The sequence below is a fragment of the Cotesia glomerata genome, linkage group LG4 (genome assembly GCF_020080835.1).
Source record: "Cotesia glomerata isolate CgM1 linkage group LG4, MPM_Cglom_v2.3, whole genome shotgun sequence".
Classification (NCBI taxonomy): domain Eukaryota; kingdom Metazoa; phylum Arthropoda; class Insecta; order Hymenoptera; family Braconidae; genus Cotesia; species Cotesia glomerata.
The window spans coordinates 21833882-21846532 of NC_058161.1; the positions used below are offsets into that span (position 1 = coordinate 21833882).

General features: G+C 32.8%; 1 long non-coding RNA gene across 1 annotated transcript; it reads left to right on the plus strand.

Moving 5' to 3' along the window:
- LOC123263121 lies at positions 1-12422 on the plus strand. Its single transcript, XR_006509097.1, has 3 exons — positions 1-11; positions 3428-3430; positions 12181-12422. It is a non-coding gene; the product is annotated as an uncharacterized LOC123263121 (long non-coding RNA).
- Positions 12423-12651: the final 229 nt, after the last annotated feature.

Consider the following 12651-nt stretch of genomic DNA (forward strand, 5'->3'; position numbering starts at 1 on the left):
TTGTATTAATTGTATGGACCATGATGAAATTTTAGAAAATTCCATAGTTCCGTGAAAATTTATACAACTATATAAAATTTTATATAATTCAAGTTCTAGCATTTACAAAAATTTTAAAAACCATTAAGAAATTAAGTACAAAAATTTTATTCTACAGTTGAATTGAAAGGATTTATCAAAATCGGTATTTCTTAAGAAGAATTTCGAAAACAACAATTAAAAATTCAACATAATAATAAGTATAGATATTTTACGTATTATCACTGTAATCACTATTCTAGGTACCCACTATGCCCAAACGAAATGAACCAGGTTCGTCTGGTTTTGCCGTAATAAAAAGAAATCGAAAAAGGCTCAAAAGTTTTCTGCTGTCTTCCGAGAATACTATTCGTCCTATTCCACCAAACTTTTCGGAAAATATGGTAACTATGAAGAAGCTATTATTTTAGCGATAAGATACAACAACTGTAATATTCTAATAAATCAAATTTTTTTTTATTAATCTTAAAATCTTCCCTTTTAGCCTCAAACGTCAGATTCACGAGTTCCATCTATTGTGCTTAATGCAGGTGAAGAGGAAGATAGTATTATTGCCAACATTATAAACTTTGATGATGATGGCGATACATATTTTGGAAAAAACGATTATTATTCTACAGAGGGTCTTTTCAGCGAACTAAACAAAAACGTTTGTGATGAAAACGTTCATGTTGTAGAAGGAATGATTGATGAGGATAGTAATGATGATGAAGAAAAGTTAACCTATGATGATGATGATGTCGATGATATCGATGTCAATAATGATGATGATGATGATGATGATTTCGATGATGATGATGATGATGACGACGATGATGACGATGAGAATCCATTTTTTGCCATCAGTAAAGCAAGTTGTTTCGAGTTTCCGTTGATACCTAACAAGAATTTGTCTATCATCGATCATTTTCTATCTATTATAGCCACATCTATTAAACATCGCATGTCTTACGAAGCAATATTGGATATTTTCCGTTGTATGAAAGTATCATATTCAGTGTTTTGTCGAAACCTCGTCAAAGCGCCGAGATTTCGTGCTTCAGTTTTTCAGAATTACACTCGATGTTTGGGACAACAGGAAGAAATTTATTGTCCCAGAGGAGGAAAAATCTGATGATCAGATAAAAAAAACCTCCTCGATGATAATTACAAGGAATAAATGTGTGTGAATGTGTAATTGTTGTTTAGTCAGGATCTGGCCTGAGCTATTGTTATTTAGTCAGGATAGGACCTGAGCTATTGTTGTTTCGTCAGGAGCTGGCCTGAGCTAGTGTTATTTTGTCAGGAGCTGGCCTGAGCTATTGTTATTTCGTCAGGAAGGACCTGAGCTATTGTTATTTCGTCAGGAGCTGGCCTGAGCTAGTGTTATTTTGTCAGGAAGGACCTGAGCTATTGTAATAATAACTATCTTTTGGTGAGAATAGCTTAATGCGTATTGCCAAATGTACGCGAATACTGATGACTCTTCTGGAGAGTGCTATTAGATTGTATGTGTGTGAGAGAGAAACGATCAAAGCCGAGGAGGCACGATCAAAACCACGGGCCGTCAATACCCAAAAGAATGAGAGTGAGCTCGGATGTATGGCGTTAGTCCGAATTACCGTGTTATTTTTTTTTCGACTTTTTTTTCGACTTAGTTTTCTTTGGTTATTTATTTTGGGAAAAATCCTTGAGTAATTCTTGCGTTGCAAGTTACGTAGTTTTTTTTTATTAGTCACGACTATTGTGCTGATTTTGGTTTGCCGAAAAAAAAAATAAAGGAAGGGCGAAATTAAGTAGCTATTGCTAATTAATTACTCGACGAAAGCGTCATAAAGTACGACGTGTTTTTTGGTGATTGTTAGTCGACGTGTCCGGGTTCCGAAGGATCAATAATTGTCTGCTTCGAGGAAGCCAGTATCCAAGAGTACGACGTGGAAGCCGAGAGCGACTTGGTGGCAGAAACAACCCAGGAATAACTTCAGGGCAACGCTGTGACCAGGGTGAGTGGTTCTGTCTCAATAGAAATAGCTCGTTGGATTCGATTTTGTTAGTTAAAAACAGTTGGATGTGTTCATTACATCCTACTTTATTTATTAATAATTGTACTCGACACTAGTCGAGTCATCGTGTAAGAACGTCAAGGCTAAGTTGAGTTAGTCAGCCGAGATAATCCCACGAGGTATTTAGGTACCGTCATAATTTATTGGTGTGTGTACGATCGAAAAATTATTATTGTTCGTTAGAATAATCACACTGGTTGATTTTTGTACTCCCGGGGTAATCGATGAGTTCGATTACCCATTGATCGAGCTTCGGGTTCGTGCGATTCACCTACGTTGATTAACAGGTTCGCCTGCGGGGAGGGAACCCGAGAAACGGCTCCCGCGTCCGAGGCAGGCAATCGGACGTAAGTTGCCCACTCTCAGCGGAGCAGTTGGGACTTAGATTAAAATTGAACTGTGTGAGAATCAGTGACAGAGGACTGAGTTATTATTTAATTTTTTTTGTTTGTATTTAATTTAATTATTGAGTAAATTCGACGATTGAATATTATTACTTAAGGTTTAATTAAATTCGGCGAATACATGAGTTAAATCTTGAACTTCAATTTTGCTATTCTTAATTGAAGTTTGGTGCCTCGATTATTGAGTTTACGTATGTAATTAGTCGCTATTATTAAAGCAAGCGGGGATTTATTTTTTTTGATGGTTGTTAATTTTAATTACTCACCATTAATTAACGCCGGTGATTCGATTCATGTCTCTGAGTTAGCAAATTGCTATTAACCGAATTTAGCAGGGGTAATTTGTTTTTTTTTTCTTTTTTTCTTTTACTGAAATTAACTGAATTGGTGCAACGATTTATGTTTTATTATCTTGCTTAAGGGTATTTACGTGAGTTCAGCGAAGATTATTATTTTATTCAGTTAATTAATCGCCGTTAATTAATTTGAACACCGATTTAATTTTTTTGTCGATGGTCATTAATTGGGCTGAGCGAAAGGCTCATTATAATTTTTTTGAGTATTTAGCGAGTGAGTATTGAGTGGGTTATTACGAGTAACTCATTATTGCTCTTGCGGCGACTTTGAACGTTTCCGTGTTCGGGTTGCGAACTGCGAATCGACGACAGCGTCGACGATTATTATTGTTATTAAGTTTCCGTGCGTTTCTTTTCTTGATTGTCATTCTGAACCAATCGTTTATTTATTGTTAATAAATTTATAATTTTAAATTGCTCTATTAATTTTTTTTATTAATTGCGAGCAATCCCGAATACTTTCCCCGTTCCTCTATAATTAAGTCGTACCCTTAAGGCCCGCCACCCGACGAAGAGAGTCCCGGACCGGAGTAGCCGGAAATCGACGTGATCGGAGCAACGCTCCTGGCGCCCAACAACAGATAAGCAGGTAGGCCAGATTATTTATTTCGGACTTCGTCCTCGCTAACGCACGGGGACGAAATACCCGTTATAAGATATAGTCATCTGATTTTGTACGCCCACACTCTCTCTCAACAGATATAGATGTAATTGTATAGTACAATACATGCATTATTCTACTCTGCACACACACACGTTCATGGTCTATCGTATAGGTACGACTCGACTCGACATTCAGCAAATCGCTTACCAACGACCAAGGCAGCATTGTGGAATATTTTGAGCCGCAACAAGTCAATAATCACACCGCATTATTATTGCGAACTTTGTGACGGATATCTGGGCAAAAAAAAATAAAAAAAACCTTTTAAAATCAATGTGTTCTTGTAAGACATGTGGACCTAAAAAACCCGAGAAGCATTTTGGATGTTTTTATAGCATTAGCTTAATTTCACAAATAAAACAATTATTTAAAATTCCTCATATTGCACAATCTCTACAGTACCGTAACGTAAGGGTGAAAAAAAATAATGAGGCTTTTGAGGATATATATGATGGCTTATAATATCAACGATTGTGTTCGCCAGGTAATTTTTTAGAAGATTGGTTTAATTTTTCCATCACTTTTAATACTGACGGGTGTCAAATTTCCAATTCATCAAAAACAAGTGCTTAGCCTGTTTACGCGGAAATTAATGAATTGTCTCCTCATTTACGTAAGAAATATGTTCTACTAGCAGCTGTATATGTTGGTGAAACGCATCCTAACATAAATATAATACATTATTATACGTGACTGAATAAAGTAGTCAGTACTTGTCTCGGATAGCTTAACTGGTAGAGCCCTTGGCGCGTAACCGAGAGATCTGGGTTCGATTCCCAGTCTGGGCTGTCTGATTATTTTTGCAATTACGGAAAAATTCCCACTGAGTAGGTCCCCCCCTTTCCCCTATCCGTTCTTTCCCAACTCCCTTAAAATTTGCTTTAATATGGCTCTTTACCGTAAGATGGACGGTGGCGTTGTTTGCTCGGTGGGTCTTATTTACGTGACTGAATAAAGTAGTCAGTACTTGTCTCGGATAGCTTAACTGGTAGAGCCCTTGGCGCGTAACCGAGAGATCTGGGCTCGATTCCCAGTCTGAGCTGTCTGATTATTTTTTCAATTACGGAAAAATTCCCACTGAGTAGGTCCCCCCCTTTCCCCTATCCGTTCTTTCCCAACTCCCTCAAAATTTGCTTTAATATGGAAAGCATCTGAGTAGAAAAACTGGTTAGATTATGCTCCAGTGTGTTTAAAATCAGTTTTAGATAAAAAGTATATAAATCATCTGGCTCAACTTTCTGAAGCTATTCACTACTTAAACAGTGATTCAAAAACTTTACAAGAACTCAATCGAGCGGATTTTTTGTTAAAAGAATATGCAAAAACATTCGAGCAATTTTTTGGGGAAGAAAAAATGTCATCGAATGTCCATTCTTTATCTCATCTAGTTGAGTGTATCAGAAATTGGGGTCCCATGTGGGCACACAATGCTTTCACATTTGAATCGTGGAACCGCAAAATTATGGAGTGTCTAACAAGTCCTGTCGGACGAGAAGATCAAATTATGACTCGTTTTTTGATGCAAAGATTCATCAATCATGTTGCTTTTGATGAATCTATTTCTGATGAAACTAGAAGTTTTATAGTTAAACAATTGAGAGTAATAAATGACAGCAGCCGAATAGAACACCGAGATAAGTTTATTGTCGAAAAAGAGTCAAGAGCACGGTCTTTGTCAGAAGAGGAATTTGAAGTTTTACATGTTGCTGGATACATACCTGAGCAGCTTACAGCATATGAAAGTATGCACGTAAATGGAGTCAAATTTTCTTGTCTAAATGAATTGAAAGTGACTAAGTTTTCAAACTCTTTCATATATCATGATATTGATGGAACATTTTGTACAATCAACAATATCATACAATTTCATAGCAATCGTGAAATTATTACCGGTATAATTGTTAGAAGCTATGAGCATATTGGTTATGGATTTAATGCAAGTCATATCCATATTGTTAAACAAAAAAAAACCTTAAACTTTATAAAAGATACTCATATGATAAGACCTGCCATGAAAATAATCACTGAAGATCTTACTTTTGCTGTAAAATTAGCAAATTGCTGGAAATCTGATCAAAAAAGATATATTTATAGAAGAAATGATTTATTTTTTAATGTTTAATGTATAATAAGATTAAAATAGTCCTAAAAATTTGGTAAAATCTCATGTGCCTTAAGCAAAGTTCCAGATTTTTGAATTTTAAGGTCCAATCTATGTTTCTACTAGAAATGTAATGCTAAATATAATACTAATTTAATCAATGTATTTATTGCAATAAATACAGATAATTTTTTTAATTATTGTAAATTATTTTGTTAATAAACACAAGTAATTGCTACCTACAATTTATTGTTCATAAATCCTATATATTTAGAACATACAAATTTTTAAGTTCTAAAAGTTTAAAGAAAAAAAAAATTATTGGAAAAATTTTTTTCAATATAAGCGTTGCGTTAGTGAGTAACAAACTATTGATTTCATTAATTAAATTTCCAACACCAATCATTATCATTAGCTGCGACCAAAATTCTTGAAAGGTTTTGGACAGTTAAGATTATAGTAAAACTTTCAGTAACTTAAAAAACAAATTAATATTTAAATTACAGCTGACCCAAATAATGTAAGTATATGATTTTTTGACATAATTTTGTTTTTGATAAATTAAAAAACAAAATTAGAAAAAAAAATCAAAAAATCAAAAATTTTTTTGAATGGTTAAAAAAAATAATGAAGTTATATAAAAAATTTTTTACAAAATTTAATTTTCGTAGAAAATTTAATTTTCTATAAAAAATTTCTATGATTTTTTTACAAAATCAACATCTCTTACCGTAATTCTAAAATTAAGATCAATAATTAATGATTCAAATTTGTTGCTAATAATATAAATGTTAGTTTTAGAATTGCGGTATTATTATTGGTCCCCAGAAAAAATCGCAAGAAACATTTTTTGTAGAAAATTTAATTTTAATTTACTTTTATGCAGAAAATTTTTTTATGCTACCAATATTTTCACTAATATGAAAAAATATTTGATAATTGTTTGAAACAATCTAAACAAATTATAAACTTCTGAGCGTTATTTCTGTCATCTCTATAAAGTTACGGTTAAACAAGTTATACTTTTTAAAAAATTTTTAAATTAAAAAAAAAATAAAAATTTAACCTTATCGACACTTCTACTCTACCGACACTTCACCAGCAATTGACCAAAGATTCACCCGTAGATCACTCGAGATTCACCAATCACATACTCGAAATAGATCAGCGTTCCCTTTTTTAATAACGATTTTATTGCCATCAAATGGCGGTTGGTTCTTGATGAAATTCCAGTTACCCATTGGTAGAAAGTCCAAGAAAATACCCCAACAAGCGAATCATTTGAAAGGTGTGATACGACACATGTACGAAATAAAAATTCGCAAATCTCCGGTTATGTTCGCCGTGTTCTCTTTAATTCAACTATCGAAATAGCTTCTATTAACCATACATTTGCCGCAAAATAATTTCATAATCTCACCTGGTTTTCACCGTGAAAAAACGACAGTTCAACGGTCAATAGACTAGTTTTTGCCTGTGACGTTAAATGACGGTGAAATCACCGTCATTGAACCGTCATTTCACCGAGACCATGAATCCGCTAGGGTTTTTAAATGTCAAAAGTGTTTGATTTGGTTATTTAATTCGCATGGAGTGGATCGGAATAACCAATATCCATTTTGGGATGTGTTCGGTGAACAAGGCCCAGTAGCGATTAACTCGCTCCTGGGGGACTCCCAAAATCACGAGCCGCACCTGTCGACCGCTAGTTCCAGCAAAAACTAACCGCCTATGAATGCTCAGCTTGACTGATCACGCCATGTCTCGGTGGTGTGATTGGCTGATCGCTCCGCTGACATGCGCAATCAGCCTTCTTCCCCAAGTCGACGAGGAAGAAGACGCATTATTATTATTATCTTTCGCTTCCACGCTTTCGCTGCATCAAGTCGCCATTAGTTTTTCTTTACTTTCGCTTTTCGTTAATAAACCGCATTTCGCTTATTTAATAATTTAATTTGCTTAAATTAATTGTTAATAATTCGCTTTAGTTTGTTACAGATAAGCTGTGTTATTTGTGCATTATTTTCACCACTTTTTCAGTGCCGGCAAAGTGTTCAACCACGTGTCAATCGGCTTCGCTTCTGCAAACCACGCTGTAAATTATAAATCCGCTTTTATCTTAACAATCCGCTATTAAACATATTAAATATTGAGTGTATTTAATGTAAATAAATTACTAGTGTTAATTTTGATAATAATTTACGCGTTTTAATTGAGATATCCAGACCTAAACCTGATCCCCGCTTTTTCCGCTCTTTCAGTAATTATTCAGGATGAAAATGATCAAAAAGCTCGATTATTTAGATGTGGCAATTCGAAAGCTTTAGTATCTTTGTTACTAACAGGTAAGAATAATGAAAGTACTGCTTTATAAGCAATTCATAAATTAAATATAAGAATTTATCAAAAACTGTAAATAGTATTGGAATAAAAAAATTCTTTACGTGTAATAATGATTTTTTATGACAAATTGAAACGTTGAATATTTACCTTTAACCCTGTACCAAATTGAATGTTTACACATTACGATATATCTCAAACATAAAAAAATACGATTAAAAACTCATTTGAATATGGAAAAGTCCGGGAAAAATATTCTGTTAATTATGGGTCTGAAAATCTTTCCTAGACTGATTCATGATTTCCATGAGTTTGTTTTCTTAATCTCTAGTAGACACCGAGAATTGAATTTTCAAAAAGCAAATTTCAGTGAAATTTGTGAAATATCACCACGTATGGGGCTGTTTTTCGGTGTCTATGGAGTGGATCTATTAAATATGGGTCTGGGAATCTTTATTAAAGTGTGGTCTATGATTTCCTTGAATTTTTATTTGTTAATATCCTGTGGACACTAGAAATTGAATTATTAATACGCTAATTTCTGTGAAATTTGTTAAAAATCGCCACGTGTGGGGTTGCTTCTCGGTGTCTATGGGGTGTATTTATTAATTATGGGTCTAGGAATCTTTGCTAGAGTGTGATTCATGATTTCTATGAGTTTTTTTTATTAATCTCCAGTGGACACCAAGAATTGACTTTTTAAAAAGCAAATTTCTGTGAAGCTTTTTAAAAAATGGCCACGTATGTGGCTGCTTCTCGGTGTCTATGGGGTGGATCTATTAATTATAGGTCTGGAAATTTTTATTAAAGTGTGGTCTACGATTCCTATGAGTTTTTTTTCTTAATCTTCACATGACACCGAGAATTGAATTTTTTATACGCAAATTTCTGTGAAATTTTTAAAAAATCGCCTCTTATGGTGCTATTTTAAGGTGTCCATGGGGTTAATCGATCGGTTATAGGGGTGGTAATTTTCTGTAGAGTCAATTATATTAATTTTTTTTAATCTCTCGTGGACACCGAGACATGAATATTTAAATTTGAAAATTCCGTACAATTAGCTGAAAATAATCAGTTATGCTGCTGTTTTTCTGTGTCTATGAGATGGATGAAACTCTTATTAGTTATCTGACACTTTATAATGTGTCTAATCAATTAACACATTGCGCTTATCTCTTACTTTTTTCTGGACGCCGAGCTTCTAATTTTTTTTCGTCTATGTATTTTTTTTGCCTGTCGTTTGTCAATAGAAACCGTGGAATGCGTGAGTGCGACACAGAGGTCCGACCGCTCTCTATCGTTTTTCTTATTACGCCGAGAATATTTATTTTATCGAAAAATTTATGAGAACATTTTTCGCCGGTTTAATTATTTTTAAACATTTTTTCTTGAATAAACTTTCTCTTCAAATCAGCCGGTTCTGAGTTCTAGTGGCCTAAACAATTAAATTGTTAATAACAATCAAATTTACTATCGACGAGCAAATATCTGTGTTTATCGTAATCCACGGCAAATAATACGTAAATATCCGTCATCAGAACCGGGGGACCTTAAAGGACATACGTGCTTTTCTCTTTAGCCGAGGGACTAATAGCGTGTAGATAGATTTTTTTTTAATTATTTATAATTCCCTCGCAACAAGTTATAAGTTTATACCAACGCCATCTAAGAATCAGCATATAGGATATTAAAACTTATTTAAATTTACCGCTCGCGGAGGAATACAAGTTCCGAGTCTTGGGTTGTTGACGCACGCGCAGTGAATAAATATATAAAAGAGGGGATAAATCCCGAACAAACCCGAGGTTCATTCTCTTGGTGGGATGACTATAACGGATTTGCCACTCGAAAAGGAGAGGTAGTACTCGTAACTGCTTATAGGTGTCACTGCCGTTCGCTTCTTCTTTTATAGATTTTAAATTCAATAAGCTATTAAGTTACAAAAATTAAATAAAATTCGATGAATTACTATAGAATTTCATCCGAAATGGTGCTATAATTTTATTAAAATATTTTATTATTTCATGAAATTATATAAAAACTTATGAAGTCTTATGAACTTTCATAAACTCTTACAAATCTTCATCTCGGTTACACCCTGATGAAAAAAAGTATTGAGAAAAAGAAAAAAGTATTAAAAAGTATTGGTTTTCTAGTCAATTCAATACTTTTTTCTTTGTCTCAATACTTTCTTCTATTCAGAGTGCAAAAAAATTTACGATTAAATTATTTATTTTTAAAATTAAATGATGTTATATAATTTTTATGAAGTTTCATGGAATTTTATAAGATTTCATAAAATTATTCATAAATGTATAAAGTTGTTTAAGTTATCATAAAATTTTACATAATTGTTATTAAAGTTATTTGAAAATTTAATAAGTTGTAAAAAAAACTCTATTTTTTGTAAAAAACTAAACTTTTTGGCATTTCATAAAATTTTAAAAAACTTTTCCGAATGTCATCAGGATTATTGCAATATCTTTTATACAAATCTACAAAATATTATGTAATTTTATTAAATTTTGAAAAACTTTATGAAATTTTCTTTAGAAAAAAAAATTAACTTAAAAACAACAAAAATTGCATAAAAAATTTTACTTGGTACTGACATGAAAAAAAAAAAACTTAACCGAATAATAATTTGAGAATCAAACCATGCTGCCATCTATTAGGAGTTAACAATATTAAAACATGTTGTAACCATGCGATTAAATCACTAGCGCCAGTAATTTGTCATGAGTACGAGGTTTAATTGCTATCATATGTGTTTATTGTGTATTGTAGCAAATTTTTGTTAATGAATTTTTTCAAATAAATGCATATAAATGTTTAAAATTTAAGTTTTTCTTTATTTTGTTTAAAAAATTATTGTTTTCTCCGTCGTTCTGGCCAGAAAATGTACCCTTAACCATGTAATAATTTGAATAAATAAGAAAAACTGATAAAAAAATGGAATTGAAGATATGAAAAAATCATTTTTGAGTAGTCAAATAGTTACTCTTTAAGATTGTCTTGCAACATAAATGCCGTAACTTCAATAGTTTAAAAGATATAATCAATAAAAGAATCAAGTAATGCATTTTCTTTTAAACTAATGTTGATAAACATTAAACCATAATAGATATCGAATGTATAAAAAATTTATTCTATAAATCAATAAATTGTCTGAGAAATCGTCTTTAATGTCAAAAGTCGTATCATCAATAGTTTAGAAGTCTTAACAACTTATAAGTTGATAAAATAATAAACGGCTCCAACTTTGATGGGGTAAAAGATTTCAAAATTCAATCATAAATAGAGAAAAATTTTTTTGACAACTCTGATGCACATTGCTGTAGTTGTAATTTCTTAAAGCTAAGGAAAAAAATAAAATGAAAATGAAAATTCGTCCATAACAAATTGTTTATAAAATAATCAATGAAAATTCGAATTAAAAAAAAAATTTTTTTCACAATTGTATTGAGAATTATATATGATAATTAAAAAAAAATGATTCCTTAATAAACAATTTAAATAGTAAATAAATAAAAGAAAAAACAATTATAAACAATTGAGAAATTATTTTAAGAAAAAAAAATTATTTTCTTTTTTAAATCATTATTTCACTAAGAAAATAAAATGACAAAAAAAAATTGCCAAAACTATTCAACTTGTCTGTTTGTTTGTGACGGGTGGGCCTACCCTCCCGTCAATATTATGATATTCTATAAATATTTTCTATAAATCGATGGGCCAACTTGCCCACCTGAATTAGACACCGAATTTCCGTTGTATTTCTAGCCTGACTCTGGTTACCGAGAATCGCTGCTTGCACGTGTTGATGAGGAGACGCTTTCTCATGGAAACCGAGCGAACAGGTACTCTAGCACAGGGAACCGCTTTCGGCGCCTTGATACCATTTTCTGCTGACTAGGGAACTTGACAATAACCACCTAGTTCCTAAGGGCGGAATAATCTGAGTTCAACCGCGGAATAATACAAGTTCCGCGCAGTGATACAGGTGTTTGGCAGCATCCGCGACCGAGGTTACATAAACCTGGGACCTCCAGGAGGAGCGGCCACTTGTAATCAGTCAGTCGTTTAGTCTGTCCGAATCTATGTCGAGTCCGAGCTGTCTTGCATCTTGATTAATTGTCTCCTAAGACTCTCATTCTCGTTGCTGTCCCATCTCTCTCTCTCTCAGTTATAGAATCAAAAGTATTGCATCAAATGAATTATTGTACCGGATTAGATTTGCTTTCATAAATAGAATTAGTTTGTAAAAGAGACTCTCAGGGCCATTTCGGGCAACTCCCATGCTTTGGGGACGCCCAATAAACAATTAGTACCGTAATTCACGAGTATTCTTCATTCACTGAGCGACCCACCCCCTTATCAACATCTAAATATTTTTCAGTAAGACGCTGAGCTAGTCCGGAGGTCTGTTTACGTGACAGGTAAATAACCAGGTGTAGGCTCACACGTAACATTGTTCACAACGAATTTTTAAATAATTAACGTAAATTATTTTTCAGCCAAGCTACTAAACGCAATATATTATTACAAAAATAACCAAAATTAAAGACTTAAGAAAAAAAATTTTTTTTATAACATTAGCCGGATATTTCAATTTTTGGTAACTTTGAAAAATCATTGTAAACATATGAATAAACTTTTGTAAACTTTTAAAACGGAATCTTGTTAAGTATTTATATAACAAGAG